This window comes from Canis aureus, chromosome 26, assembly GCF_053574225.1.
Source record: "Canis aureus isolate CA01 chromosome 26, VMU_Caureus_v.1.0, whole genome shotgun sequence".
Classification (NCBI taxonomy): domain Eukaryota; kingdom Metazoa; phylum Chordata; class Mammalia; order Carnivora; family Canidae; genus Canis; species Canis aureus.
In genome coordinates, this window is record NC_135636.1 from 27,137,198 (window position 1) to 27,165,004 (window position 27,807).

At 43.5% G+C, this 27,807-nt stretch overlaps 1 protein-coding gene and 1 long non-coding RNA gene across 6 annotated transcripts in view; one reads left to right on the forward strand and one right to left on the reverse strand.

The window, feature by feature from the left end:
• Positions 1 to 1,213: 1,213 nt before the first annotated feature.
• Positions 1,214 to 17,237, reverse strand: LOC144298178 (uncharacterized). Its single transcript, XR_013365148.1, has 3 exons — positions 17,138 to 17,237; positions 16,713 to 16,800; positions 1,214 to 1,628 (listed from the first exon to the last, which is right to left on the reverse strand). It is a non-coding gene; the product is annotated as an uncharacterized LOC144298178 (long non-coding RNA).
• Positions 17,238 to 17,286: 49 nt separating this feature from the next.
• The window catches only part of KIF3B (kinesin family member 3B), a 44,879-nt gene continuing 34,358 nt past the window's right edge, over positions 17,287 to 27,807 (forward strand). For 4 of the 5 annotated variants that reach the window (XR_013365146.1, XR_013365147.1, XM_077872681.1 and 1 more), the window contains exon 1: positions 17,287 to 17,434. The gene's annotated coding sequence lies outside the window, so the exon portion shown is untranslated. Of the gene's footprint in view, positions 17,435 to 22,834; positions 22,985 to 27,807 lie in introns of those variants that run through there. The other variant, XM_077872682.1, reaches the window with a different exon arrangement.

The window sequence follows — 27,807 nt, forward strand, 5'->3', positions numbered from 1 at the left end:
CTCTGATGTGCATTTTCCACAACTGTACCCATATCTGGGGCCAAAGCAATATGGGCTCATCCCATCACCTTGGGACCATAGCTTCTTCAGTTAGAGAGGAAAGTTCTCCTTCCTCATGGTTTCAGGTTCCTATAGGTACCTGCCACTACCTTGACCATCTGGGAGGCCTGGAAGCTAGGATACAAGAGAATGGGGAAAAGAAATAGGGATCTCTCTCACTCTCTCTGAAGGTTGGAGACCTCTTTCCTCATTCCTGTTTCTCCCTCCCCTTGCACCAGTGCTCACTTCTAGGTTCAAGGCTGCCCTGACACAGCCCAGGAAATACCAGAGGGAAAACCAAGTGTGAATTCACTGCCAGATTGGTGGTACTTCTTCCCCAGCCTGCCTGCCACTGTTGACTTTTCAAGGCCTGATCTAACTGCTCCATGCCTCTGTCCAGAATTTGGAGCTACCTTCTGCAGAGGTGAGGTAGAGACTGCTTACCCATATTACTGGAACTGGAAGCATGACCCCAGGTTGCATCACATCAATCCTTCTGGCTTTCAAGCATACAATGGACTGAAAGGGCTAGGCTGGAAGCAAGAAGGCCTGTGGGATTGATAGGAGAACAATCACAGAGATGACCCCTGGTTTGAGTCTTAAAGATTGGTGGCTGTTTTCAGAAGGGTGGGGGGCTGGGTAGAGCATGCAGGGCAGAGGGATCAGCATAAGCAATGTCTTGGATGGGTTTTAGAGCAGATCGGAAGTGTGGGGTGAAGGCTACAGGACTGAAACAGGATGGAGAGAGAGTACCATGGGAGAAAAGTCTGAAAAATAGGCTGGGACTACATGTTGGGAGATGAGTGGTTGCTTTCTGATTTCTATGGGTTGAAGAAAAAGGCCAGATAATGTTTTCCACTAGTGTGCACAGAAAGGAAGCCCCCACCCCCAGACCTGAGACAGGATGTGGGGATGTATGTGGGTGTCTGAGGCCTTGGCAGGGAAAAATGGCATCTAGGCTGAAAAGGCCAATGGCCCAGTTCCTGTGGAGAAAGAAGGGCACAATTTTATAGCTACCAAAAAGGATCGCCATACTGCTGCAGTCTTTCTTGGGTCAGATGATCAGTGATCATCCGTCATCACATCCATTAGAGGATCTGTACCCAAGATAATAAATCTGACATTTTCCAAGAGCTTACTCTAAGTTAAGTAGGGCTAGGGAGAGAGGATGGTAGATCAGGTGAGAGTTTAGAGGTAAGAGTGACAAAGAGCTTTTGCTACATGCTTGTTTATATTTTTTAAAAACTTGAACTACATATAGTTATATATTGTTGCAAATAAATTATGCAGTAACTGACTAAACTCAGTAGCTTAACATGATGAAAATTTATTACTTCATGTAGTTTCTAAGAATCAGGCATCTGGGATCAGCTTTGCTGGATGGTTCTGGCTCAGGGTCTCTTTCATGAGGTTGAGCTAAGATGTTGGCCAGGGCTGCACTCATTTGAAGGCTTGACTGGGGCTGGAGGGCCTACTTCCAAGATGGCTCATTCACATGGCTGTTGGCAAGAAGCTTCAGTAAATTCCCGTGTGGGCTTCTCCACAGGGCTGCTCATGATATGGCAGCTGTTTTCCCCAGAACAAAATATCTAAAAGAGAGAGATCAAGAGACTGAGCCAAAGCTGCAGTGCCTTTTAGAAACCTAATCTTAGAAGTGACACACAAACATTTCTTCCATATTCTCTTGGTCATACAAGTCATTGCAGTTCAGTATGGGTGGGGACTGTACAAGGATTTGCATGTAGTGGGATGGGGGAAGTCATTCAGGGTAGCCTTGGAAGGTGGGTACCACAACATGTAAATGGATCACTACCAATTCAGTTCCTTTGTAAATTTAAAACGATCACTGAGGCTTTGTTATTGAGAAAAAGCAAGTTGCCTTGTTATATAGTCTATATAGATATATAGAGGCAGAGACACAGGCAGAGGGGAAGCAGGCTCCATGCAGGGAGCCTGATGTGGGACTCGATCCCAGGTCTCCAGGATCACACTCTGGGCTGAAGGTGGCGCTAAACTGCTGAGCCCCCCAGGCTGCCCTACGGTCTTACTTAAATAAAAAAGAAACACAAGGGGCACCTGAGTGGTTCAGTGGTTAAGCGTCTGCCTTTGGCTCAGGTTGTGATCCCAGGGTCCTGTGGGGAGCCTGCTTCTTCCTCTGCGTGTGTCTCTGCCTCTCTCCATGTCTCTCATGAATAAATAAATAAATAAATAAACAAACAAACAAACAAATAAATAAATAAAATCTTAATAAAAAAGAAACACAAAACCCATATATTTCTATTATACATACATATGTAAAGAAAAGAAAAGTATAGAAAAGTCTGGAAGGATATACTTAAATCTGCTAACAGGGTTACCTGTTACTTCTGGGAAGTGAAATGAAATGAAATGTCATGAAATGGAATTTACCGCTTTTACACATATTTTCTTTATGGCTTGGATTATTAGGTTATTGTTCCAATTTTCTGCAGAGCAAGAAATTTTCTGGAGAGCAAACTGCCCCAAACTTAGTGATATAAAACAACAATCCTTGTATTCTGCTCACGGATTCTATGAGTTGGGAATTTGGATAAAGCACAGCAGAACTGGTTTGTCCCTGCTCCAAAGCTGGGGGACTATGACCGTGGGAGTGGCTTCATTTGTGGCACCTGGGCTCAGATACGGCCACTGTTCAGAATACCTACAGATGCCCTCTCCGTGTGGCTCAATATCTCTCGCAGAATTAAAATTTTGTTCCAAGAGAAAGCGTCCTTGAAGGAAGCATCTGGAGAGAAGATATTCCAAGAGAACCAGGCAAAGCTGTGTGTCTCTTCTGCCCCAATCTCAGAAGTCACATAGCATCACTTCTGCCATTCTCTATTGGTTAAATTATCCACAAGCCCATTCAAAATTAAGGAAAGAGGACATAGATCCACCGCCCCCCTCAATAGGAGGAGTGTCAACAAATATGCAGGAGGGAAAAAAACCCTTCCATGGCTAGTTTTATAATTTTAAAGATTTGTTTATTTATTTGAGAGAGAGAGTGTGTGTGTGCATGCAAGTGGGGGAAGAGGCAGAGGGAGAGGGAGAGAATTCCAAGCAGACTCCCCACTGAATGCAGAGTCCAATGTGGGGTTTAATACTACAACCCTGAGATCAGGACCTAGACCAAAATCAAGAGTAGGACACTTAACCATACCTAAGCTCATACTCAAAACTGCGACATCCAGACTCTTAGGTTCTTTATGTCCTTGAGTTGGACTGGAGAATTTCAGAGAAACTGAGATAACTTAACAGTTACAACTCATACAAGCTATACAGGTTATACAACTTACAATTCTTTTTTGCTGTTGTTTCTTTTCTGTTCCTGGAACCAAGCCCTTTATGTAAATACTTATTATAAATTTATTTGTTCCCCATGCCTGTTCCAAAAAGGATTTGAGGAAACTTTTAAGAATTCATACGGTGTAATTGTTTGATCAAAATACCAAGGTGAAGGGAAAGTTGAAACAGTAAGTTGAGACCAGAGGAGAAGTTAGTTCTTAACAATATATGCTGCAAAGTCTAAAGTAAATATTTAGCACTGCAGGACTAGACTAGAAGGGACTGTATGTTATTTGACCCAATCCCCCAACTGGCTCTTGAAATCTTTTTCCAATATCCCTACCAAGTAGCCTGCTAGCCTCAGTTTGCCCGCCTTTGGTGACAATATCCCAAGGCAAGCCCAACTATTAGAAGGTATGAACCTAGGAGTCATAAACTCAAATCATTCCAAGAGCCAGACAGGCAATAAAAATGAATGAGGTAGGTCTGTGGGGGGCTGGGGAGCATATAATCAAGTGGAACACACACATTGGTTGTATCTGGGGCAACTGTTACTCCCTCAAATGATTGCCAGGTGGAAACCCACGTCCAGTGTGGCCAAGTCCTTGGATATTTCTTTTTCTTTCTTTTTTTTTTTTTCCCTTGGATATTTCAAGAGAAGTTGCATATCCCAATGTATATGGGAGATCTTGTTTTTAAATATTGGCAATTAATTCTTTATAAAATATTGAGTAGGCCAAATAAAACACAACTGCAGGCAGATGCTGCCTATGATCCACCACTTTGTGAGTCCAGAAAAGGCCAAAGTTGTGGGCTTTCAAGTTGGGTTAGAACAGTCTTTGACTGAGTCTCTGTCCCTTATTCATCTGGTAATCACTGTAGCCTCAGTGTTCATCTGTAAAATTGGGATAATAATAAGTCCTTCCTCTTAAAGAGATAGATATGTGATAAGAAAGATAGACTGTGGATCCCTGGGTGGCGCAGCGGTTTGGCGCCTGCCTTTGGCTCAGGGCGCGATCCCGGGTTTCCGGGATCGAGTCCCACGTCGGGCTCCCGGTGCATGGAGCCTGCTTCTCCCCCTGCCTGTGTCTCTGCCTCTCTCTAGCTCTCTCTCTGTGTAACTATCGTAAATAAATAAAAATTAAAAAAAAAAAAAAAAAGACTGTAGGGAACTTGGGTGGTTCAGTGGTTGAGTGTCTGCCTTTGGCTCACGGTGTGATCCCTGGTTCGGGGATTGAGTCCCACATTGGGCTCTCTCCAGGAAGCCTGCTTCTCCCTCTGCCTATCTCTCTGCCTCTCTCTCTCTGTGTGTCTCTCATGAATAAATAAATAAAATCTTAAAAAAAAAAGATAGACTGTAAAGTGCTTACCACAGTGCCTGACAGATAGGAAGCACCCAAAAAATGCACTCCTATAAATAAATAGTTCATAAATAAGAAAGGGAAAAAGAAAGAAATAAAGAAAAGGAAGGAAGGAGAGAGAGAAGGAGAGGGAGGGAGGGGGAAGGAAGGAGCAAAGAAATAAAGAAAAAATATTTATAAATAAATATGCAGTTCTAAATAAAGGCAATTAATAAACACACTATGAAGGCCTGTCTAGGCTTCATCCACTGATCCCAAGTCAGCCTATGAGGGTTTTTGAGGTACATTCCAAAATTTAGGGGACTTTGTTTTAATTTTAATTTAACTGTCTTAATTTAATTTAATTATGCTTAATTGTTTAATTGTTCACATTTTCCTCCTAACATGCAGCATATTCCTATGTCCAGGTGGCAGTGCTGAATGGATAGGGACAGGAATGTGCCGTGCTTCTGTGTGTGTGTGCGCGCGCGCGCGTGTGTGTGTGTGTGAGGGGGCTCAGGGGAGAGGGCATTCCAGGTGGGGAGACCTCCTAGAACAAAGGCATGGAGAGACCTGTCTGCTCATGGAGCCAGGCCAGAGAGAAAAGAGAAACATGTCCAACAGTAAGGTAGGTCCACATTGGCAGGAGGACCCTCCGGCCTTTTCCTCTGGGAGGTGAGGAGCCATCAGAGAGTCGTGGGCAGGGCAGGTCTGCAGGGGCAGGACAGGGATAACTGAGAATTATCATGGTTTGCCAGTCACTGAATGAGCTTCCACAGGCCTCACCTCAAATCAGAGTAAAGAGTTTGTGTCTCCTGTCCACAAGTCTGGGAGCCTCTGGGGAAGGAGGGAATGAATATTTCTTTTAAATCTTGTTGCCTTAGAGACAACACCCATTATCTGCAGAGGACATGAGAGAGTGAAGGGCCTGTAGTGGGCCACCTGGCTGTGTGCAGAGGGGAAGTGTGGGCTCCAGTCTCAGGTGTTAACTACGTCCCGTTGGCCAGTTTGCGTATCTATAGGGTGGGGATGTAATAGTACCTTCATACTAGGGAATTGTAAGGATTGATGTTCTTGACTCCTTGTAAGTGCTCCATAAATGTCCCTTCTGGGACTTTCAGCTCTCCCAGTGGCCTTCCCCTTTGTCTCCTTGCCATAGGCCCTCACCTTGTATCTGTGGATTATCTGTCTCCCCATCCCATCTGCTCTTTCTCATTTTATCCCCGATCCCACTTTTCTACTGGTTAAAAATGTGTCTTTGAATTTCTTTCCTTCTGATGTTCTTTGGGAAAGGCCAAAAGATCACACATAGCTAATAAATGGCAGACATGGGTCTTGAATCCAGGTCTGACTGACTCTTCAGTTCATAAGCTTTGATGCCACAAACTTTTGTGCTCCTTGGGCCTGACACTCGTTGACTGTGAGAAATTGAGTGTCTTGCCCAAGACCCCACAACATCAATGGCAGAAATGGGATCTAACACCAGATCTACCCGGCTCCACAGCTGGTGATGGGTGATTCTCCCTTAGCCTGCGCTCCCCAGTCCTCATATGGAATCTTTAGTTGTACTTGAGAATAATCACTATGCTTCTTCCATCTGGCCATTAAATAATGAAGCATTTTACTATAGCACTTCATTATCGACTCTCCCATAGGAATTCTGTGAGGTCATCTAGCCAGAGTCACATCCAGTTCATGGATGAAGAAACTGAAGCTCAGAGAGGAAAAGCAACTTGTCCAAGGCCACATGGAATTGGTATATCTAAGACTCCCTCACTTCCACAGTTCTAGCTCAGTGCAAAGTCCACATCTTAGCCACCTTCAGGTGCCTTGTTATTCCTATAGTTACTCTTGCCTCCTATAGTTTTTCCTATAGTTACTTTAAGCAAACATTTCCTGATGGGTTGGCTACCCAGTATCAGATGCCAGCTTTTTGCAGAGACTGGGTCTGGTTGTGAGCAGCACCAGAGATGGCCTTGCTGCTCAGGGGAGGGAAAGAGAAATAATCATGTCCTAATGGATCTTCATGCTCCTCCAGGTGTTGGTCATCCTGTAATCACCAGCTCCAGGATGGTGGGATTGCTAATGACAGATTTCATTAGGATCACAATACCTACTTAGGTTCTTTTTTTAAGAGACTTTATTCTTTTAGAGCAGTTTTAGGTTACAGCAAAACTGAGGGGAAGGTACAGAGATTCCCCACATACTACACGCATGGCCTTCCTTGTTTTCAATGTCCCCAACCAGAGCTGTACTTTTGTTACAATTGATGAGCCTCCACTGAAACATAATCATCATCCAGAGCCTATAGAAGCTTACAGTAAGGTTGACTCTTGGTATTATACATTCTTTGCATTTGGGCACATGTATAATAACATGTATCCATCATTATGGTATCCTATTGAGAAATCTCACTGCCCTAAAAATCCTCTGTGCCCTGTCTATTCATCCCTTCCTGTAAACTCCTGGTAACCACTGATCTTTTTTGCCATCTCCATAGTTTTGCCTTTTCCAGAATGTCATAGAGTTGGAAGCATACAAAATGTCTTTTCAGTTTGGCTTCTTCACTTAGTAATACAGATTTAAGTTTCCTCCTTGTCTTTTCATGGTTTAATAGTTCATTTCTTTTTAGTGCTGAGTAATGTTCCATTGTCTGGGTGTACCACAGCTTATTGACCCAGTGAACAACTCCCTATTACCCCCTCCCTTCAGCCCTCGGCAGCCATCACTCCGTGGTCTGTCTCTATATTTTGACTATTTTAAGTACCTCCTATACTTGGAATCATACAGTACTTACCTTTTTATGTCTGGCTTACCAGACACTTAGCATCATGTCCTCTAGGTTCATCCACTGAGGTTCTATAGCATGTCAGAATTTCCTTCTTTCCTTCCTTCCTTCCTTCCTTCCTTCCTTCCTTCCTTCCTTCCTCCCTCCCTCCCTCCCTCCCTCCCTCCCTTCCTTCCTTCCTTCCTTCCTTCCTTCCTTCCTCCCTTCCTTCCTTTCCCTTCCTTCCTTCCTTCCTTCCTTCCTTCCTTCCTTCCTTCCTTCCTTCCTTCCTTTTTTCTTTCTTTCTTTCTTTCTTTCTTTCTTTCTTTCTTTCTTTCTTTCTTTCTTTCTTTCTTTCTTTCTTTCTTCTTTCCTTCCCTTCCTAAAGATTTATTTATTTTTTCATGAGATACACAGACTGAGAGAGAGAGAGAGGCAGAGACACAGATAGAGGGAGAAGCACACTCCTTGCAGGGAACCCGATGTAGGACTCGATCCCAAATCCCAGGATCACGACCTGAGCCGAAGGCAGGTGCCCAAACCCTGAGCCACCCAGGTGTCCCTGTCTGTTTCTTTCTTTTTCTTCTTTTCTTTTCTTCTCTTCTCTTCTCTTCTCTTTTCTTTTCTTTTCTTTTCTTTTCTTTTCTTTTCTTTTCTTTCTTTCTTTTCTTTTCTTTCTCTTCTCTTCTTTTCTTTTCTTTGCCTTATGCCCACTCTGGGGCTTGAACTCACAACCCTGAGATCAAGAGTTGTAGGCTTTACTGACTGAGCCAGGCACGGACCCCTTAATTTCCTTCATTTTTAAAGTTGAGTGATATTCCATCTCATGTCTATATCACATTTTGTTTAGGACACTTGGGTTGATTCTACCTTTTAGCTATTGTGAATAATGCTGCTATGAACATGGGTGTGCAAATATGTCTTTGAGACCTTGCTCTCAGTTCTTTTGGGTATATATCTGGGGGTCAAATTTCTGGATCATCTGGTAACTCTGTTTTTAGTATTTTGAGAAACCACCATACTGTTTCCACAGTGATTGCACTATTTTATATTCCCACCAACAGTGCACAAGGGTTCCACTTTCTCTGACCAACACTTGTCATTGTCTGTTTTCTGGAAATAGCCATCTTAATGTGAAGTGGGATCTCATTGTGGTTTGGATCTACATTTCCTCTAATGATTAGTGATATTGAGCTTCTTTTCATGTGTTTATTGACCGTTTGTAGATTTTAGGAGAAATGTCTATTTAAGTCCACCCATTTTTTAATCAAGTTGCTTTTTTGTTGTGTTGATTGTAGGAGTTCTTTATACATGCTGGATATGATTTGCAAATATTATTTTCTGTAGGTTGCCTTTTCCTTCTGATGATTATGGAAGAGACTTTCTCAGTGACCACCATGAAGCGCTGAAAGTTTTCCTAGTGGGATGCCTGGGTGGCTCAGTGGTTGAGTGCCTGCCTTCGACCCAGGGCGTGATGCTGGGGTCCTGGGATCAAGTCCCACATCGGGCTCCCTGCAGGAAGCCTGCTTCTCTCTCTGCCTATGTCTCTGTCTCTCTCTTTCTGTGTCTGTCATGAGTAAATAAATAAAATCTTTTAAAAAAAGTTTTCCTAGTGGACATAAATATATATCTTTCCCCCTTTTTTTAAGGGGGAAAAGATTTTATTTATTCATTCATGAGAGACAGAGAGAGAGGCAAAGACACAGGCAGAGGGAGAAGCAGGCTCTTTGTGGGAGCCTGATGCAGGACTCAATCCCAGGACCCTGGGATCACGCCCTGAGCTGAAGGCAGATGCTCAACCACTGAGCCACCCAGGCATCCCTCCCCTTATTATATTTTCATGAACATTTCCCCATATCATCAGATGCTCTTAAAAAACATCATTTTCAGTGGTAATCTAATATTCCTTCTTACTGACAAATCTTAGTTTATCTGGTCATTCTCCTAATATCAGACACAATATATCCCTATTGTGAATGAAGCCAGGATGAACATACTGGTGACTAATTCTTTAGGAACATCTCTCATTATTTTCTCACAATTGATTCCTGGAAGTGGAATGGGCTGACTCAGATGGTTCTTAGTCATCATGTTCATTTTCCTTATGATCTGTGCCAATTTCATCCCATCAGCAGCAGGATAAAAGCGATCCTCTCTAATCTTGCCAACGTTGAGTATCATGCTTTTAAAAATCTAATGTGAAATACAAATGTTGATAATATATATTTTTAAATTGTGTGTTGTGTGTTGCTATGTGCCAGGCACTGTGCTACGCCCAGAGGATACAGATAAGTAAGACAAAACCCAATCCTGGGACAATGATTCAATGATTCTGGAGCATTGTCCAGTCACCAGGCATCTATGACCTGCTTCGGGCTCTGAGATTTCAGTTATCATTGTTTTTTCTTCATCCTCATGATTTATGGTACCTTAAAGCTGGGAGAGCAATTTCTTACCCATTCTCTGGGTAAGTTCTCACAGCAGCCCTTCCGGGGGCAAATAGGGAAACAAGGTCCAGAAAGGTGAATTAACTTGCCCAAGGACATACAGCCAGTTAAATGCCTGAGGAAGAAGCAATTAGCAGCCAACTCCCGTCTGGTTTTCTTCAGAAAACATCAAAGATGTGAGTTTAGAAGGCATTAGCTTGATTCTCAGCTGGCAGGGCCTCCCTCAGGTCCCAGAGCCTCATCGACACTGGGCACTCAGCCAAGCAAGAACCATCCAGGTTGTCTCAGGTGCTTGGCCTCCATTCAAGCCCGGCATCTTGTTTCTTCTGGAAAGGGGCTCTGGGATGCCACCTCCTTACATTCTAATAAATCATTCCCTTTACAGCCCGTTTTTAAAAAATTGAGCTATAGCTGACATAATATTATATCAATTTCAGGTGTACAACTTAATGATTTGATATTTGTATATGTTGCAAAATGATTACCACAATAAATCCAGCTAGCACCCATCACCACATACAGTTACAAAAAGTTTTTTTTCTTATAATGAGAACTTTCAAGATCCACTCTTTCAGCTACTTTCAAATATGCAATATAAAGATCATTAACTGGGACGCCTGGATGGCTCAGCGGTTGAGTGCCTGCCTTTGGTCCAGGGCGTGATCCTGGAGTCCCGAGATCGAGTCCACATCGGGCTCCCTGCATGGAGCCTGCTTCTCCCTCTGCCTGTGTCTCTGCCTCTCTCTTGGTGTGTCTCTCATGAATAAATAAAATAAAATAAAATAAAATAAAATAAAATAAAATAAAATAAAATAAAATAAAAAGATCATTGACTATAGTCACTCTGCTGTATGTTACCTACTCAGGACTTATTCATTCTATAATTGGAAGTTTGTACCGTTTGACCCCCTTCACCCATTTGGCCCACTCTCCACTCACCACCTAAGGCAACTACCAAACCAATTTGTTCTCTGTTTCCATGAGCTCACATTTTCGTTGTTATTGCGGTTTGTTTGTTTTTGATTTTTGGTTTCCACATATAAGTGTGATTATAGGGTATTTATCTTTTTCTGTCTGACTTATTTCAGTCACTTTTGCAGTCTTTTTACACAACCCCCTTTCAACCCTCTTCTGCAAATGATATTACATTTCCCAAAATATCCAACTCTCTTAACCAGCAGGACTCCTTACATTTGCAATTATTGTTTCCCTGGAGGACACTAAGGCCTTCATCCAATAAAGGAAGAAAAGACACCCACCATTTACAGAGCACCTACTGAGTGCTAGGCACTGTCTCACACCATATCTCAGTCAATTCTCACAACAAACTGGGGCAGTAGCATTAATAGCCCCATTTTGCAGATGAGGAAACTGAGTCCAAGAGAGTTAATGTGATTTACACTGAATCATTCAGCTATCTGGCGAGAGGTGGAGCAGAGATTAAACCTAAGAAAACCTAAGACCATCTTGACCCCACAGGCTTGTTATTTTTCATAGCCCAGAGCTGCACTATCCACTTAAACTCAAATTAATTCAAATTGAGTAAATATAATTCAGTTCCTCAGGAGCACTAGCCGTATTTCAAGCGCTCAATAGCCACATGTGATTGGTAGGTACCATATTAGACACTGCAGACATAGAATATTTCCATTACTGTATAAAGATTTTTTGGACAATGCTGCTCTAGAATGTCAGAGGGAAGAAAGGAAATTTGGTGATTTTCCCGTTGCAAGAGGAGTCAGGCCATCTGTCATTTGTCAGCCCTGTGGGGTGTCCGTCAGAAGCTATTTTTCCTGGGTGAGGTCATAATAAAACTGTCCATGGGTGTCCAGGCTATGATTTACCTTTCGCCTGGTTTGGTAGGAGACTGCAAGCTGGTTCCATTCAGTCTGACCCAGGCTAGGTACCAGCAGATCCCTTTCTTCACTCTCCTCCTGCTCCCAACTGCCTAAGTATCCAGTGCCCTCCACTGTTGCAGAGCATTTGGGATGCCTCCAGCCACTAAAATGGGATGTCCTCACAGGATAAGACAGATGAGGACTGAGCAAAATTGCATGGCACAGAGGGCTTCGTTCTGGCTGGGTGGTCACTGGGTGTCACGTTTGCCACCGGGCAGAGATATCCTCACTGAGTGACAATGAGGGGGAGGACTGATGGAGCTCATTGGCAAGGAGATGTCTGGTTGTAATGAGATATTTTTTTCTTGCATAGCAACACAACTCTTTCCAATGTTTGGGAGTTCTCATTTTGTAAATGAAGGTAGTCTTTCTGCCACCAGAGAAACCCAAAAGTTCAGATGTTTGCTTTAACAGCTTCTACTACAGGTAAGAGATAGACATATGATCAAAACTTAACCACTCATGGCAGCCAGGGTGGCTCAGTGGTTTAGCGCTGACTTCAGCCCACGGCCTGATACTGGAGACCCGGGATCAAGTCCCACGTCGGGATCCCTATGTGGAGCCTGCTTCTCCCTCTGCCTATGTCTCTGCCTCTCTCTGTGTCTCTCATGAATAAATAAATAAAAATCTTAAAAAAAAAAAAAACCTCACCCATTCAGAGCTTGGGTTACAAAGGAGCTGGGACTATGGAGAATCCTTATGGGGAGGGTGGATGAGAGTAATATTGAGACAATGCCCATGGTCTGTGGTGAAAGCTGGGCATCCTCCAGTCTGGCCAATAGTACATGCTCCCACATGACCTGGCCTTCCTCATTCCTGGCCACTTCTAGAAAATTCCTGGTGATTTTTTGAACTTCCCATTACCCCTTTAATGAATCTCATTTCTGTTGCCTTCAGTTAGAGTTGGTTTCTATTGCTTTTGATGAATAGTGCTCACTGGAATTAGATCATTTCTGGTTCGGAGTTTGCTCTATCTGGTAGGGAGGAGTCTCTTCTCTGGCCCCCATGATCTTTCTATATCAGGACCTTTTGTTCCCACCCCATTGGCCTCATTCCCCTTATTGCATTCTTACCATTGTTTCCCTCAAACTTAGCAAACCTCTGGAAACGAGGTTGGAAGCTCTGATCTGACTTGTCAATACTTCTTTCATTCTGAATCCCCTCTCCAGGAATTTGGGGACTTAGACAATCTTTTCCCTATTTTTCTTCCAAAATAACTCTTTCCTGAGCAATAAATGCCTCACAGTCCAGGTTGGATCAAAAAGGTATCACACTGTGAAAAGGAAATGGAACATACTAGTAATGTATCAAAAAAATTATCCTACCACCCTAAATTAGCTACCACAGTTTGCCCAGACCGAGTGTTTTCTTGGGACATGAGACTTTTGGTGCTTAAACAAGCAAAGTCTTGTGCAAACCAGAAGGAGTTGGTCACTCTATGCTTTAGTACTACTACTATTACTCCTACTAATCCTATTCCTCTACAGAGTGTTACACAGATTGCTGTGGGCACAATCAGCACCACACTATCATCAACACATCAGCAGTGCTTTATCAAATGTCCTTTTTCTTTCTGATTAAGTGAAAAAAAGTCTTACAATTGTTTAAATTTCCATTTCCTTTATTTTATTTTATTTTTTACTAAATATTTCATTGATTTATTCATGAAAGACACAGAGAGAGGCAGAGACATAGGCAGAGAGAGAAGCAGGCTCCATGCAGGGAGCCCCATGTGGGACTCGATCCCAGGTCTCCAGGATCACGCCCTGGGCCAAAGGCAGGTGCCAAACCGCTGAGCCACCCAGGTGTCCTCATTTCCTTTAATATGAGTGAGCAGAAGCATGTTTTTGCATGTTTAAAGGCCATGTTTTCTATTCTTTTTCTTGGAAATATCTGTTCTCCCCTTTAATCCACGTTTGTTTTTGAAAATTATGAAGCAATAAAGACACCCAGTTTAATATGGTGGTTTGATGACACCTATATGAACTCCACTTTCTATATTTATTTGTTTTAAAGATTTTATTTATTTATTCACAAGAGACCCAGAGAGAGAGGCAGAGACACAGGCAGAGGGAGAAGCAGGCTCCATGCAGGGAGCCTGAGGCGGGACTTCATCCTGGGTCTCCAGGATCACGCCCTGGACTGAAGGCGGCGCTAAACCACTGGGCCACGGGGGCTGCCCGAACTCCACTTTGAAAAAAAAAGATTTTATTTATTTATTCATGAGAGATACACAGAGAGAGGCAGAGACACAGGCAGAGGGAGAAGCAAGCTCCCTGTGAGGAGCCTGATGCAGGACTTAATCCCAGGACTCCAGGATCATGCCCTGAGCTGAAGGCAGACACTCAAACACTGAGCCACCCAGGTTCCCATGAACTCCACTTATATGACAACAAAGAATTTTAAAAAATGTATCATCCCATGATGCTAATGGTACAGGAGGAAGATATTAGTGGTCCAGCAAGCTTTTGGCTGACAAAGACAGAGGACAAGTAGTAACTGACTTAACAGAGGGAGGAAGTTATGCCTCAGACTGTGCAGAAGGGAATATTGATGACTGAAAGATGAATCCAGAATCCTTCCACAGAGAGGATGGATGCTAAAGTTGAGGAAATCTCCCAGAGAGTAGAACAAAAACACAAAAAAAAAATTTAAAAAAAAAGAGGGAAAATAAGAGAAAAACAATGAGAATATTAAGAGCTCAGTTCATGTGGTACAACTTCTGACTAAGAGATGTTCCAGAAAGAGAGAACAGAAGGGGAAAAAATAGGAGAAAATTATCAAAGAAATAATATAAGGAAATTTCCCAGGACAATGAGATACACGTCTCCAGATTGAAAGGATTCAGCTAGCACAATGAGGAACAGCACTCACTGGGGGGAATCATCATTAAATATCATAACATTAGATAAAGAGAACAGCGTAAAAGCTTCCAAAGATTAAAAAAAAAAAAGAATTAGTCATATACAAAGGAACAGGATTCAGAATAATGTTAGAGGTCTTAAATGTAGATACCAAAAGATAGTAGAGCAAGGCCTTGAAAATTCCAAGAGAAAATAATTTTCAACCTAGATTACTATACCTTGCTAAACTATTAATCAAGTGTAAGAACAGTATAAAGACATATTTAGACAAACAAGGACTAAACATAGTTGCTTCCATGAACCTTTTCTTAGGAATCTAGTGAAAGATGTGCTACACGGAAATGAAGGAGTAAATCCATAAACCAGAAGGCACTGGGTCTGGGGAACTGGGAATCCAAGCCTGGAGAAAGACATAGGAAAGACAGAGAATGACAGTTGTGCATTAGGTTTGCAGAGCATTAGTACAGATTGGAGTTGAGGTCTTCAGGAGAAAAAACAAAACAAAACTCATATACTATTTGTGATGTTTAAGTATCCTGAAAATTCATTGCTGAGCATTTTCCTGATTTATTGACCCTATACAAAGAAAATTGACAATAGCTATAAAGAAAACTAATGAGGGGATCCCTGGGTGGCTCAGCGGTTCGGCACCTGCCTTTGGCCCAGGGCGTGATCCTGGAGTCGCAGGATCGAGTCCTGCGTCGGGCTCCCTGCACGGAGCCTGCTTCTCCCTCTGCCTATGTCTCTGCCGTTCTCTCTCTCTCTCTATCATGAATAAAAAAAAAAATCTTAAAAAAAAAAACTAATGAAAAAGAAAAAAAAATCAAGACAATTATTAGCCTTAGAAAGCACCAAAAGATGTGGAAGAAATGAAACATTAACTTAATGAAACATGAACATAAATACATTATTTGATTTAGTAGAAAACAGTATTTGTAGTCATTATAGGGTAAACATGATTTACCTACTTAATTTTATTGAATAATGGTAGGTAGAATAGTAGTGTAGGTTAACAGGAGAAGGAAGTAAACTGGGACCCAAAGGATGATTCAGAATTAGGTATCTTCGTTGGGACCAGCTAACTACTGTGACAAAAAGCCTCCACATCTCAATCACTGAATCCAACAAAAGTTTATTTCCTTGTCCATCTTAAATAATGGAGGTTGGCCGGCTTCCTGGCCAGCTCTCCTCTAAGGGGTGTCTCATTGATCCAGTTTTTTTCTTTTTTTTCTTTTTTTCATTGACCAGTTTCCTTCCACTTTGCGGCTCAACCATTTCCGAAAGCCTTGGAATACTTCACTTTTTTTTTTAAGTTTTTATTTTAATTCCAGTTAGTTAACATACAATGTTGTAAGTTTCAGATGTACAATGGAGTCCTTCATTTTAAAGCAGAGAAAGTGTGAACAGGTATATGGGAGGTTTTTATGGGCCAGGCCTGAGAATGCATGCATCATATTCAATTGGCCAGAAATTGGTCTTAACTGCAAGGAAGGCTGAGAAGAGGGTAGTCAGTCTAGTTGTGTGTTCAGGAGCAAGGAAGAAAGGGGAGCAAGTACCAATATCTGTTAGAATAGGTAAAGGCAAGGTGTGGAGTGAGGAAGAGCATCTCAGTATCCATTCATGTAATACATATTTATTGAACACCTACCATAGACTAAGCAAGGTTTTAGGCATGGCAGCTATAGTGGTAAAAAGAGACTCTGCTCTTGTGGAGCTTCTGTTTGGTGAGGAATGGCATATGGATTTTTTTTTTTTTAAGTGGGTCCCATGCCCAGTGTGGAGATGAACACGAGGCTTGAACTCATGAACCTGAGATCAAAACTTGAGCTGAAATCAAGAGTCAGAGGGTTAACTAACTGAGCCCCCGGGGGCCCCCAGCATATGGATTTTTATAGGGGTGGTGGTGGATTAGAACCTAGCCTTTCAGACCAATGTGGCTGCAACAGACTTGTCTCAATCTTGTAGGAAGTCATAATGGCTTTAGATTTGATTCTAAGAGCAGTGAGATTCCATCAAAGGATGTTAAGCCAGCAATAGGACATGATTTATTTTACCTTTTGAAGTGATCAGCCTGGCTCCTTAGGGGAGAACGGCTTGGAAGGGCAGGGCTGGACATGAGTGGAAGCAGGTATCAGGGTGGCACTGGAGATGGAGAAAGGTGGAGAGATGGGAGAAATATTTGAGAGGCAGATGGAGAGAGATGATGCGTGAGTGGATGAGGGAGTGAAGGAGAGGGAAGAAAGAGGGGTAATTCCTAAACTTTTATGGCTTGAGTGACTGAGTGACCCTACAAGTCTTAGTAGCAGTTCGGGACTTAATCAGATAATGGGTTTGAAAGCGCTTTGGGAAAGGTCAACTGGCAGCTGAAAACGCGTGACCTCGCGTGGCTCGACCAAGGCGCTGAGTCCCATTTTACAGATGGGGAAATTGAGGCACGAGAGCCCGGCAGATGGAGGCGGGCACAGCGCGCTCGCCTCACCTCCTGGGTGGGTGAAGGACCGAGGCGCGCTGGGCGCCTACTAAGCGCCAGTGCGGCTCCCGGCCCGGCTCCCTGCGCCGGCTTCCCTGTTCGCCGCTCGTGCTCCAATAAAGTTATTGAAATTGACATCGGTTGCTAAGGAAGTGGGTCGCTGAGCCGGGTTGCTAAGGAAGTGAGCGGCCGCCGTCTCTCCCCATCCGGGGCAGCGGGGAATGGCTGAGGCCGGGGCTTGCCGCCGCCCCCGCCGCCGCCGCCGCCGCCGCCGCCGCCGCCGCCCGCTGTCGGCTCGCGCCGCAGGTGAGTCGGGGAGGGGCCCGAGCTCCCTCCGGGCAGGCCGGTCGCGCCCGCCGCTAGCGATCCGCCCCGAGGCCCGCCCCGGCGCAGCCGCCTGGCTCTGCTGCTCCACGAGCCGGAGCATCCTCTGCCCAGCCTCCCGGGCATCCTCCGAGGTCCGGGCAGCCGCGCCCCTCCTCCTTCGGGCGGAGGTGCGGCCCGACCCTCCGACCCGGCCTCGAGGCGTCGGGCTCCGCCCGGAGGGCTCTGGGGCCGCGGTCAGAGACCCAGCTCCGGAGAGAGGCAGGGCAGCGAGAGCCCGGGGTCCGGACCTCGCCGCTGCCCCTGGCGCGCTGTGTGACCTTGGGCAGGTCCCTTCCCCGGTCGGGCGTCAGTTGACTGTTTATCCAGGGATCTCCTAACACTTGATGCTCAGAGCGGTTAAGATAATGAGCTGTGTACGTTGAAAGGGCCCTGAATGGGGAGAGGCAGAATTCTTAGGGCACCCTGGAATGGGGACCAAGGCTCCAGTTTCCAGCCGACAGTGTCTGAGTTGGAGACTCTGCATCTACAGTAATTGTGTGGCCTTGTCTTGGACAAGTTAATCTCTGAGCCACCTTTTCTTTATCTGTAAAACGAGTTGATGAACCGATGCAGATAGCCAATGAAACAGGGCATGTCAAGTAGCTTGGCACAAAGCAAGCGCCCGACAAGCTATCAGGAGGTGTGAGGGGTGGTTTGGGCGAGGCTTCCAGGAGATGACTTTGGGACTGGTAGGGTTTAGGTGTGTAGAGTACGAGCTCCTATGTGTCTTCCTTTGCTGTTGACATCCTCTTGCCCCCAGTTTCACTTTTCCATGCTGCTCAGACCCAGGGAGGTGATGTGGACCTGCACAAGTGGCCCTGGTGGTGGAAACCCCTGAGAGCAAGTTGTAGATGATTGGGGTTATGATCTTATTTTCACATACTTGGGCTTTGTTGACTCTTTCAGAGAGCAAAAGAGTCTTTTCCTGTGTCTTTTGGAAAGTGCTTAAAGCTTAATCACTATTTGAAAGTATATGATTAAGAAGCACTTTTCGGGTACATTATCTCACTTAATCTTCACCTAGACTTTGCCAGGTAGGTGGTGGTGGTGTCTGCATTTCACAGGTAAATCCTATATTTCCCCCTGTACCTCGCTGTCTCAACAGTAGCTGTTACAAAGCCGCTGTGTATTCTTTCATTTTTTCTAACCACTATGGCTAGAGCCTTTTTTTCCAGTGGCAAGGAAGTAAGATCTTTTAATTTTCTTTTTTTAAGATTTTATTTGTTTATTCATGAGAGACACAGAGAAAGAGGCGGAGACATAGGCGGATGGAGAAGCAGGCTCCCTGCAGGGAGCCCAATGTGGGGCTCCATCCCAGGACGGAGGGATCATGACCTGAACTGAAGGTAGATGCTCAACCACTAAGCTGCCCAGGTGTCCCAGGAAGTAAGATATTATATAAAGCTTCATTTAAATATATATCATTCAAAATGTGGACCTCACAAAAGAGCTGGCATGTTCAAAAGAGGATTTCTCTGTCCCTCAGTCCTCTCCTCTTTAAAATGGAAGAAGAGGACTAGATGACATCTGAAGGCCCTTTCAGTGCTGTTGTGCAATTCCGATTGCAAGCTAGCGTTTTAATAGCGTGGAGTCCGGCTGTCTGGGTTCCAGGCTTGGCTCTGCCACCTCCAACCTGCTTGCCACTGAGCAGTTGACTTCATCTCTGTGCTGGCTTCCTCATCTGTAAAATGAGGATAATAATAGTATCTACCATGTATGTATGGCTGTTGTGAGGATTCATTTGAGTCTAATAAATGTAAAGTGCGTGCCTGGCATTTTTGATAAATGTTAGCCATTATTATTTGGGCTTAACATAGCACCCATACAATACTTTATATTCTATTTATGGTTGGTGAGTGAATAAATTAAAAATTAAAGTATGTGCTCCTAACAGCAGGTTTGTCAACCTCAGAAGGTCACTGCAAGCTTGAAGCAGTAGCTGTCACAGTATAACATAAACGTTAGTATTATTACAGGGTGGCTCCAGGAACCTATAACTCCATGCTAGAATGGGTTGCAAAGAAAGATGAAAGCTCATGGTAGGATGTTAGGTGTGGTAGCCCAACTCTCAATTGAATAAACATGTACTAAGTCCCTCTGTTGCCAACTGCAACAGAAGGTGTGGAAATCAGTCCCCATGCCATATACTTCAAGGACCTCCAAACTTAGTTTGCATATTACTAGCTTTGCAAATGATGTGACTTCTTTAAATGAATTCACATCTTGTGTTTGCCCCTACTGCAGAGTAGAACTGCTGGTTCAGGGGATCCCTGGGTGGCGCAGCGGTTTGGCGCCTGCCTTTGGCCCAGGGCGTGATCCTGGAGACCCGGGATCGAGTCCCACATCAGGCTCCCGGTGGGTGCATGGAGCCTGCTTCTCCCTCTGCCTGTGTCTCTGCCTCTCTCTCTCTCTCTGTGACTATCATAAATAAATAAAATTAAAAAAAAAAAAAAAAAAAAGAACAAACTGCTGGTTCAAATCTTTTTTGTGACCTAGGCTGCTGTTGGGTTCCTGGGTTAGACACTTCATTTTGACAACTGATGTATGGGTCCCTGAGAAAGAGTCTTCTCTTCTGCTGGTAATAATACAGTACTGTCTGCATGGTACCTAGTGGTTTACAAAAGTGTTTAAGTGTGCCTTCACTCATTTGGTGTTATTAGTAGCCCTACAAGGAAGATAAGGTGCAGATTTAAGATCCTCATTTTGCAGGCAAGGGACCTGAGGTAAGAGAAGCCATGCTGTTAGTAAATGGCCCATTTCACCTGGGAATTAGGTCTTCTGGCTCTGGGTTCAGTTTTATTCATTCCATATTTGCTGAGCGCCTGGTATGTGTCAGGCCCTGTTCTAGCCTGGAGACAGGATGGTTAGATGAGGTCCTTGCTTTCATGCAGTTTACATTCCAATGGCAGCAACAGAAATATAAATCCATAAATGAACAAGGTAATTTGGACAGAAATAAGGACTGTGATGTCAGAAAGAGTAACTTCTTATGGAGATTAAGGTGCTGCTACTTTAATCGGATGGTCAGAGAAGGCCTCTCTCTAAGGTGGTGATTTTTTTAAAAAGATATTTAATTAATTAATTAATTAATTTATTTATTTGAAAGAGAGAGAGCATGAGGGGGGAGGGGCAGAAGGAGAGGGAGAGAAAGAATCCCAAGCAGACTCTCCACTGAGCACTGAACCTGATGTGGGGCTTGATCCCAGGATTCTGAGATCATGACCTGAGCCAAAATCAAGAGTTGGACGCTTAACTGACTGAACCACACTGACGCCCCTAAGGTGGTGACAGTTTTGCTGAGATTTGTTGCCAGAAAGGGGCCAACCATTTGGAAATGTGGCAGAAGGAATAGCTAGGGTAAAGGGTCCAAGGGAACAAGCTTGGTAAGTTCTGGGAACTGAAAGAAGACTCAGAGTGACTGGAGCAGATGAGTTGGAGGTGAAAGGAGAGGTGGGCCAATGAGGAGGGGTGAGGGCTTGTAGGCTAGAGTAAGGGATTGTGATTTGATTCTAAAAGTGTGGGAAGCCACTAAAGGCTTTAAGAAGGAGAGTGACAATAGTCTATTGTCTATTTTTAAATCACTTTGGTCTCTGTGTGGCCAATGAATTTTAAGGTGGATAAGCATGGCAGCTGGAAGGGAGGTTAGGAGGCTAGTAGAGAGGTGATGGTACCCTGCTGGAGAGGTAGCAGTGGAGATGGCTAGCAGAGGGTGGATTGAGGATGTGTTTTGGAGTCAGAACCAGCAGGATGGTGGTTGGGAAAAGAGCCGAAGGAATTAAGGATGACTCCTGGGTTTTTGGCCTGAGCAGTTAGGTAGATGTTGGTGGTGCCATCTGCCCCTAAATGATGAAAGAATTTTTAGATAAGGTGCCCAGTGAGGAAGAATTAGCAGTGGCTCACTCTGAACTTGTTGGAGGGGCAGAAGGTATAAACATCACACCTTATAGTCCTTGGGGAAGAGATCCCAGCTTATGCTGCCCGAAGACAGCCCGATGCATCTCATTGAAGCCCCCACCTTGGACATCCGCAATCCCTGCTTTCCTTGCACTCTGGCTCTTTGCCAGTTTGTGGAGTGGCAGGCATGGGCTTTGCCAGGGCAGTGTCCATCTGTCTCATGCTGTTGGAGTTGCTGTCCTGACTTGAGATCTTGGCTGATGAAGGCTGGAAGCAGGCTGGCCGGCTCTGAGAGAGAGAATGGAATCACTGGTGAAGCTCACTGTCAGTGCCTCACATGGCCACAGTTTCCCTGCCAGAGTGGTTCTTTCCTTAGCCATCAAATGACATTTCTAAAGTTTCAGAGCTTTGGATTTGGGGATCCCTTGAGAAGCTGTTGTGTTCTGCCAGAATTCCTAGAGGATTCTTGAATGGAATATCTCTTCTGGGCAAGAGAATTCAAGCCTTTTTTTTTTTTTTTTCATATATGCTAATAATGGCTTTTGTAAATTTAGTCTTTACAATGATGTAAGTTCCATACTAGGAATAATAAGACTGATGATCCCACCACCTTCACTTGTATAGCCTTGTTTAGAATGCTCTTTCCTATGCATTCTTATTGACTAATGCCAGTCAGTGGAACCCATGTGGAATATGTACTATCCTCAGTTTACAGATGAGGCATTAAGATGCTAAGAGGTCATTTGTTTTTGTCCATAGTGTTAGGCACCTGCTAGGTGCTGGGTTCGGTAGGTTCTTGCTGCTCTGAGTGTGTTTTGTGTGACAGAAATACTCATGTCTCCTGAAAGCTTATTAGAAATCTGGGCCTAGGGGCACCTGAGTGGCTCAGTTGGTTAAGCGTCTGCCTTTGGCTCAGGCCATGATGCCAGGTCCTGAGATCAAGCCCCATGTTGGGCTCCCTGCTCAGTGAGAGTCTGCTTCTCCTTTCTTTTTTTTTTTTTTTTTTAAGATTGTATTTATTTATTCATGAGAAAGAGAGAGAGAGGCAGAGACACAGGCAGAGGGAGAAGCAGGCTCCATGCTCACCAAACCGCTGAGCCACCCAGGGATCCCCCGCTTCTCCTTTCTTTCTGCTGCTTTCCCTCCTCGTGTTCTCTCTCAAATAAATAAATAAATAAATAAATAAATAAATAAATAAATAAATAAAATCTTAAAAAAAAAAAAAAAAAAAGAAGAAATCTAGGCCTAGATCTAATACACCAAGCTGCATTTTACCAAGACCCCCGGGTGTGTCCTGTGCAAGTTAAAGCTTGAGGTACACTCATTCGGTAATAAATGGCAAAACTAGGCCTTGCCAATGATAATGATAATAAAAGTAATAGGAATAGCCAACAGTTATTGAGCCAAGCACTATCTTAAGTACTTGACACAGGTTATCTCATTTAGTCCTCAAGGCAACCCTGAACATGGGTACTATTATGAACCTGACTTTTCAGAAGAGGAGAGTAGAGGCACACAAAAGTCAAATAACTCCTAGATCTGCTGAGGCCAAGTCCATTGATCCTTCTACCACTGAGTTGTTCATTCATCTTTCAGGTGGGTAGTACATCCCTGCTGTCTTTGAGAGCCATTCTCTTCTGTTCGTGGGTAACTAATGTTGGATGCTGATGAAAAAGTGTCTTCAAAGAATGTTTGAAGAAATCAGGGGGAAAACCTTTGAGCTACTTTAACTGAATCTGGATGTCAGTCACTTGGCCAATAAGTCAGTAAATAGATATCCAGTTTATAAGATAAGCCACCTCTCACACTTAGCAGCCCGACACTCGAGGCCCAAACCGCTGACACGGGTAGGACCTGCAAGCTTGTACCGAGTCATTCGGCCCTACCCTGATTGTTTGTTTGTTTCTTTCTTTCTAAATTTTATTTATTTATTCAAGAGACAGGATGAGCAAGGGAGAGAGAGCACGAGCAGGGGCAGAGGGAGAGGGAGAAGCAGGCTCTCTGCTGAGCAGGAAGCCCAATGCGGGGCTCAATCTCAGGACCCCAGGACCATGACTTGAGCTGAAGGCAGATGCTTAACTTACTGAGCCCCCCAGGAACCCCCCTACACTGTTTCTTGATGGTGGTGATAACATCTGTATGGGTGAGACGAAGGCAGCCCAAGTCCCACACCACCTGCTGACTAACTGCAAAGATTCAGCTTTTTGGTGCTTCAGTTTTTCCTGTCTGCCCAATGGGCTCATTATTTTCCTTTCAACATCACCTGATCTCCCCAGAGTCTTAGAAAGATTTCTTGGTCAAAAGGTATGCCATCACAGGATGTGTGAAAAGTGGGTAGGATCTGGAGGGTTGGGGCAAGAATTTTAGTAGCAGTTCTGCCATTCACTGTGTGACCTGGGGCAAATAACTCAACCTCTCTGGCCCTTAGTTTCTGTGTATGCAAAATAAGGACCTGGGACAGCCTTCTTAGGCTCTTCCAGCCCTGCCTAGAAGACTGAACATGGAGTTGAGTGGTATTTTCTTCCTTGGTGACTTCATACTGGGCTATCACCCAGACCTTGCAGGGTGGGGCTTTTAGAGCATATTTCTTGGCAGCCAGAGATCATTGATTGCAATCAGCTCATCTTATCAGTGTCACACATCTGCACTGCAGCTCGGGATGTTCATGTTTAAGGCTCAATTAGTCATGGTGACACATTGTGTCTTCTCACTTTGTCACACTGCAGGCATTGAGCTCTTCACACACAGGCAGATCTATCTTTAGTATGCTGATTTATTTAAATCACGGTTTGCATTAGAGAGCACCAATGATCATTGTGGTGGGTGTGGTTTTATTTTTAAAGTTTTTGGCAGGATATTTGCAGCACTTGCATTTTGTCATATTTGAACACGGTGTATAAATGGAAGCAAGTTCAAGGGAACTAGAAATTGCAGTAGATTATTGGGAGTTAAAAAAAAAAAAAAAAGATTATTGGGAGTTGAAACAGGATGCGGGCTTTTACCTAGTCTGGGGTCCTTCATATCACCTTCAGCAGTGGTTCCAGGAAGTGCTTGCTTTGGGGGCTTTTGTGTGGGAATAAAGCAAATAGAAACTAAAAGCTCATAGCAGTCTCCGGAGGTATAGTAGATTGCAGTAATTATTAGTTTATAACACATTTCAATAACCTAAGCAAAAAAACTTAGCTAGTAAATCACAAAGATTCCATTCAGGTGAGATAAAATATCAGCTCGGGTTACTTAAGACAACCGCAAGAAGATAGTTCTTGGTGGAATTAGTTACTGGTTTTGCAAGATCTGCAGTAACGAATCAGATTCTAGCCTAAGAAATATATAGCATGTTTTTCCTTATTGCTTCAGTTGCCAACGTTTTAAATTAACTAGTTAATTGTTTCCCAGCATTTTTTATTTTTAAAGATTTTATTATTTATTTATTTATTTATTCATTCATTCATTCATTCATTCATTCATTCATGAGAGACACAGAAAGAGAGAGGCAGAGACATAGGCAAAGAGAGAAGCAGGCTCCATGCAGGGAGCTCGATGTGGAACTTGATTCCGAGATTCCAGGATCACACCCTTAGCCAAAGGCAGTCAACCGCTGAGCCACGCAGGCGTCCCCCCAGCATTTTTTAATAGAATTTTTTTCCCCGATTATAAAAATAATGAATTTCTGTTGAGGAAAAATGAGGAAAGTCCTGAAAAAGATTAAATAAGATTCACTTTGGGTTCCTGGTTGGCTCAGTCAGTGGAGTGTGTGACTCTTGGGGTTGTGAGTTCGAGCCCTGTGTTGGGTGTGGAGATTACTTAAAAATAAAAACTTAAAAAAAAAAAGCTTTAAAAGATTCACTTTAAGTCCCACTACCCAGAACTAACCACCATAACATCTTACTATCCAAAGGCAAATATATCCTTAAATTATTTTTTCTCTGGGATGTATAGTTGTTACCTATTTCCCCTATTGTCATTTAGGCTAGTTTCAATATTAAATATTATAAATAATGCTACAGAGAATAACTTGATGAATATCTTTGCGTAAACCTTTATCTGCATTTCTGACAATTTCTTTGAAATAGATGATTTGTGGGGATCCCTGGGTGGCTCAGTGGTTTAGCGCCTGCCTTTGGCCCAGGGTGCGATCCTGGAGTCCCAGGATCAAGTCCCGTGTCAGGCTCCCTGCATGGAGCCTGCTTCTCCCTCTGCCTGTGTCTCTGCCTCTCTCTCTCTCTCTCTCTCTATGTCTATCATGAATAAATAAAATCTTTTTTAAAAAAGAAGCTTATAAAAAAATTAAATAGATGATTTGTTAAAAAACTTTAATTATAAAGGCAGCCTCGTTCAATAATGTTTTTAACAAGGCAATGTCTAAATCAGGTTGCAAAAGCAGACATTATTACAATTTAGTGGGGAGGGATTACCTGTGAAAATGGTATCCTCTCTCAATTTCAGTAAACTTGTCTACTTGCAGATATATTTTTAGATAAATATACCACCCAAAGCAGACTTTTCATTTTGCATTTGGAAATGTTCATTTAACATTTCATAACCATGTTTTCATGTTACCATGTACCATTTACTACAAAGTTAATTCTCCCTGGATTGGGCATTTGTTTCCAGCTTTTTATAATCACATATAGTGCTCTAATGAACATCTCTGCTTCTTTCTCAGCCTCATAAGAGAACAATTCTAAATAAATACTTCGGGGAAAGTAAGAACTTAAAAAAGTTCTAAAGTAGAACTGTATATTTTCTTTCTTAAAATCTTACTAGGATCCTCTAAAAGTATTTTTTAAAAACTGGCTCTAGGGATCCCTGGGTGGTGCAGCGGTTTAGCGCCTGCCTTTGGCCCAGGGCGCGATCCTGGAGACCCGGGATCGAATCCCACGTCGGGCTCCCTGCATGGAGCCTGCTTCTCCCTCTGCCTATGTCTCTGCCTCTCTCTCTTTCTGTGTGACTATCATAAATAAATAAAAAATTAAAAAAAAAACTGGCTCTATTGAGGTATAATTCACATACCATAAGGATCTTCTAATAAGTTTTTTCAGTCCTCTTTGCTGCTTTTCCTTAGTCCACTTTTCTTTTTGATACAGAATTCCCAATGTGGAAGACTCAGAACATGGGCATATTTAAACCCTCCATTCCCTGAATAGGGTGTTGTTTGGTGACATTAACCAGAAGTACTGTACATACATTGTCAGGTTTGTGCACTGTATGAGCTGTGAGAGCATGCTACCATTGTGGAATGGTGATTCCACAATGGTACCAATGTGCCATCGTTTGATGGCAGTACTGGTGAACCTTTTTTTTTTTTTTTTTCCTTAAGATTTTACTTATTTGAGAAACAGAGTGAGCAGGAGCAGGGGGAGAGGCAGAAGGAGAGAGAAAGGAGAAGCAGACTCCCTGCTGAGCAGGGAAAGACTCTGGGCTTGATCTCAGGCCCCAGGGATCATGACCTGAGCTGAAGGCAAACACTTAACTGACTGAGCCATCCAGGAACCCCACTGCTGGACTTTTGGAGAGGGATTTTTTTTTTCTTTAAGTATTTTACTCATCATATTACTGAAATAAATCCTGTGATTTATAGGAAATTCTGCTTCATAGACTTTGGGAACTGTTTACTATAGTTGTAGCACATTTGGCAGAGCTCCTCGAACATTAACACACACACAAATCACTAGAAATTTTGATAAAATGGGATTCTGATTTGGGGTATCTAGATGGGGTTAGATTCTGCAGAGTTAAACCAGGTGGAACAGAAGACTTTAGGTGGCACTCAAATACCACATCCTTAATTACATTGAATGGCATGGTGAGCATTATTTCCCCCCTTATTTTAATTATTTTTATTTTTTATTTTTTTTAAAAAAGTATTTATTTGACAAAGTGAGCGCTTGCACAAGTAGGCAGAGCAGTAGGCGAAGAGAAAGGGAGAAGCAGGCTCTGCACTCAACAGAGAGCCTGATATGGGGCTCTACCCCAGGACCCTGAGATTATAACCTGAACCAAAGGCAGACACTTAACCCTTAACCAACTGACCCACCCAGGCACTGACCCCTCTTTTTTTGTTTTTCAAGATTTATTCATTATTTGAGTGAGAGCCTGAGTGCAGGGGAGTGGGGAGGGGTGGAGGGAAAGGGAGAGAGAAACTCTAAGCTGACCACGCTTCAGCATGGAGCACAGAGCTCAAGCAGGGCTCTGTGTCTGGACCCTGAGATCAGGACCTGAGCTGAAACCAAGAGTTGGACTTAACCTTAGCCGATTGTGCCACCTGGCACCCTGAGCGTTATTCCCTTTTAAACTCATTTAGTTCTTCTGACTGTGTCAAGGAGAATGTTTGTTTGGTTCCTGTCTAACACTTGCTAAGCTGGCTTTCTAACCAGGGGTGATGAGACCTCAGCCCTTAGAGAAGCCACAGTATATAG